The sequence below is a fragment of the Palaemon carinicauda genome, chromosome 2, assembly GCF_036898095.1.
Source record: "Palaemon carinicauda isolate YSFRI2023 chromosome 2, ASM3689809v2, whole genome shotgun sequence".
Lineage (NCBI taxonomy): Eukaryota > Metazoa > Arthropoda > Malacostraca > Decapoda > Palaemonidae > Palaemon > Palaemon carinicauda.
In genome coordinates, this window is record NC_090726.1 from 17,533,216 (window position 1) to 17,538,215 (window position 5,000).

Consider the following 5,000-nt stretch of genomic DNA (forward strand, 5'->3'; position numbering starts at 1 on the left):
TTATTAATTAGTGGAAACGAAAACATAAATTTTATACATAGAGGCTAGGAATAACAATATAACCACCCGTCTCTCTCTCTCTCTCTCTCTCTCTCTCTCTCTCTCTCTCTCTCTCTCTCTCTCTCTCTCTCAACATGCATATAATATATTTGAATGTTTGTATTGTATAGTACCTGTGCTATTCCATCACCAGGGCTGTACCGTGCGGTGAATGGGTAGGATGAGTGTTACAGAGTGTTACAGACCCAAATATATTTTCGTAGCATTGTATCAACGAATCTCCGGGAACATCTCCCAACTCACTTGATTTGAGAGTCAATTTCCCTTTCGTTCTCTGGCATACTGAATATGCTAATGCATATTGAATTGAGCTCGCTACTTCCATTATTTCATTAGCTTCACTTTTACTATTTTATCACCCTCGGCCTCCACTATTTTAATTTTTGTATGGATATAATTCACTTACATAATCTAACTATTTTCCAAGTTTCGAATGAACTTTTAGTAAAGTTTAACTCCCAATATTTTCTCTGTTTAAATGACATTAAGATTTTTTTTTTATATAGAAACATTATTTGTCCTGGAATTATAATTATATCACGAAGTTTTTTCAAACGAGTTTTTTATAGATTGTAGATGTTTTAACCTTAAATCCTCAATACAAGCTGACAAAAGTTTCTCTTTATAGTTTATATATGAAAGATCTGTTTTGATGTTCCTATGCCTCTTGAACTATTTTATTTTGATTGTTAATTACTTCTTATATATTTTGTTTATTGCATTTACTTTCCGCTCAGGGCAATTTTTCCATGTTGGACCACTTGGGCTTTTAGCATCCTGCTTTTCAAACTAGAGTTGTAACGTAGCTACTACTACTACTACTACTACTAATAATAATAATAATAATAATAATAATAATAATAATAATACTGCTACTACTACTACTATTACTAATACTACTCCTACTACTACTACTACTACTACTACTACTACTACTACTAATAATGATAATGACCATAACAATAACAACAACTTCAATAATAATAATAATAATAATAATAATAATATAGGCAATTTAAAGTAGATTTTTGACAAAGTAACTCATCATCTTCGAAACAAGAAGGTGATTTACGGTAAAACCAGGGTACATGGTTTTTTACAGAAAGACGCACTTAACGTTAATCATTAAACAAAATGCTTCTGGTAACTGAGAAATAACAAGAAGCTTTGCTTTATTATCAGTTTTTATATTCACTGTAAGAATTTCTGAAAAATATAACACAAGAACAACAAAGCAAATAAATCAACTAGTTCTAGTAATTTGAACACTTTGAAATATAAAAAACCTATGTTTGACTTAACGTTGCAAATATCTTGCAAACTCTTCACTAGTTATTCTATAATCAAATACTCAAGATATAAGAGAATTTATATTTTCCAAGAAATAATAGAAATATATACAGCGGTAACCGGTATACGAGTTGAATCCATTTTAGGAGGAAGTTCGCAAGCCAAAATGCTCTTAAACCCCAAAAAATCTTCAAATAAAAGATATACAAAAAATCATAAACTTAAACATACACCAATTTCTTAAAGATTTATAATGTTATCCAAAGAATAATTTACAGCCCTATCATCAGAAATAAACATAAATTAGTAATTCACAATATACCATGACTCTTTTTCGTATACTGGGGGAAAGATTTACTCACAGACTGATGCAATGCTCTTATATATGTGTATATATATATATATATATATATATATATATATATATATATATATATATATATATATATATATATATATATATATATATATTTATATATATATATATATATATATATATATATATATATATATATATATTTATATATATATATATATATATATATATATATATATATATATATACATATATATAAATATATATATATATATATATATATATATATATATATATATATATATATATATATATATATATATATATATATATATATATATATATATATATATATAATATGTGTGTGTACGTGTGCGTGTGTATATGTATGTTTGAGTATGTGTGTTACTAGTTCTGTACGTATAACATGAAATTATGTATGTTCTTATAACTCAATTTTATATCATTACTTTTTCTGAAGGTCAAGTGAATATAGTGAGTAACATTCATTAAATCTCTCTCTCTCTCTCTCTCTCTCTCTCTCTCTCTCTCTCTCTCTCTCTCTCTCTCTCTCTCTCTCTCTCCCTCTGGTAGGTACAACAGTAAACTAATGCTCACATATACTGTGCACTTCTGGAGCATACAATTAACCTTTCTTTTAAATTCTTAAAATCCATAGTCAGCTTAAGTGTACTAAAAATTGCCCTTAATATTTTCTTTTGTCCTTTAGTTTACACTCATCTCAACTGCCTACCCTAGCCTTTTAAAAAATCCAAAAGAGTGCACTGATTATTTAATGTTTCCAACAATGAATTTAAAATTCAGTCCTCCCGAAATGGGGAAATATGAACAAAGGAGGAAAAAAACACCTCATTACTTTTCCTTCCTTTTAACAACAGTACTTCTTGGGTACTTCTCTTCTTCTAGGGCCTTTGGTAATTACACTTACATTTTGAATAAAGAGTTCTCGAGTCGAAATGAATAAGGAACATTAAATTATGTAAAGCGTACTTTATTATCATACGTTTATGTAATTTGATTCCTTACTTGAGTAATTTCTATCCTTATTTAGTTTGGGAAATGTAGGTATTTTCCTTTATAATCTATTAAGAAAAAGCTCATTAAAGGGTGTCAATTTTTTCAGTTTATGTATATTATTTTATGATGAATTTAAATAAGAAAAAGTCATGATATAAAATACGATCATGAGAACATGCATAATTTCATGTTATATATACATAATCAATGATACACACAAACACACACGTACTCACACGTGCGTAGACACACAAATATATATATATATATATATATATATATATATATATATATATATATATATATATATATATATACATACATATATATATATATATATATATATATATATATATATATGTATATATATATATACATATATATTTTTATATATATAGATATACACACACACACACATATATATATATATATATATATATATATATATATATATATATATATATATATATATATATATATATATATACGTTGAGATTTTTAGGAAATATAAAATTCTAACAACGCAAATAAATGAAAAGTGAATTTTTTTTCTTTTTTTATATTACTATAGATATATTTTATAAAAAATTTAAGATGTGCAATATATTATTACATTGAGTATTCTCACTTTTGTACGAATTATTGAACAGTCTCATAGGCTCTAGGCAACGAGTACATGACATAATCACAGAAGAGAAAATTTAAGTAAAATTTTATAAAATATTCTAACGTTTATAAAAATCGAAGGGTCTGTTTCTTTTAAACAAAAGGGAAAGAAATACATTATTCTTCTAGTTCTGATAAATTCTCATTGAAAAGCAACGTTCACGACGTGCCGACAAAATAAAAGCACACCATTAGGGTTGTGGTGTTTGAGCCTCGCTCAAACTCGTTAGTACCTTTGGTCACTGTAACCTCGCTATTCTTGTGAGCTAAGGAAGAGGCGTTTGGGGGAGCCTATAGGTATATCTGCTGTGTCATGAGCAGCCAATGCCTGGCCCTCCTTGGTCCTAGCTTTTGTGGAGAGGAGGCTTGGCGCTGATCATATGTACAGAATATATGGTCAGTCTCTAGGGCATAGTCTTGCTAGATAGGGCAATGTCACTGTCCCTTGCCATTACCATTCATGAGTGGCCTACAGTCGCCAATAGAATTGTGTCGAGCGATTATAATCACGCCAGATGACCTTCACTTGTTATAGTAGATGTGGACTCGGTATGCTTATTTGAATTCCTTCACTGATTTTACCGATTCCTTTTAATTATGTAAAATCTTATGTGGTTATTTTCAGGCAGCCTAGTTGCAGAAGTTATAAGTACTTCGATAAGTGATAACAAAGTATATTTTTCCTTTTTTTTTTTTTTAATAATAGCCTCCTTGCTAGTACAATGGTAACGTATTTGCCTAGCATTCGCATGACAGCAGATCGATCCCCACCCCCTACCGTGAGTTTAAGCTGTTTACTGGAGACGCCACTGGTGTGGTAAGGCACCACGGTGGGGGGTTGGGCATACCCGGCTGACGTTCTAGTGAGCATCTATTCTGTTGGAACTGAAACCAAACACCTTTAACCTTTTAACAATTAAGAAATTAGGAGGTTATCATCTTGAAGTTCTATTTAGGTGGTTGTAAATTTCCAATATGTGTGAGTAAATTCATCGAAAAATCTATTATTTTTTTTACAAAGTAGAAATATGGTAATCTTTTAATAGAAAGTATGGATGGCTTATCATGATTTTGAATCTATAATCATTTACCTTCCGAACTAAGTATTTATTGCTGCCCTCTTTTACTTATATTGAGGTAACATTTAAGAAGTGGAAAAGTTATTTCCATGAAACAAACAAAAAAATTTTCATTTCTATAAAAAGCACGTCTTTTCAAAGATATTCTTGGGAAAAAAATCTTTCTGTAAACATTCATAAGTAATTCATACCAAAAATATCAGTATTCTAAATTGCCTACTAAAAGTATATAACCGAATGCAGATGGAACATAGGCAGTCAAATACTTCTGAAACATGAAATTTCTAAAAGTTGTCTAAACTAACTACCAAGATGATTACTAAAGCTATGAGAAATTTTCCAAACTTCCTACCTGAAGTGCGCACAAATATTCTGGAGCGAGGCTTTTAAGAGTATTCTCTTTGTGCAATCAACCTTTATGGCAATGTATTAAAACGAAGAGTACCATGATGTATTCTGAACCTCGTGCCAAAATATGTGCAAACAAATTAGTGAAATTTATAAAATACATTTTATATCACTAATATTTGTGAAATATAAGAAAACCTAAA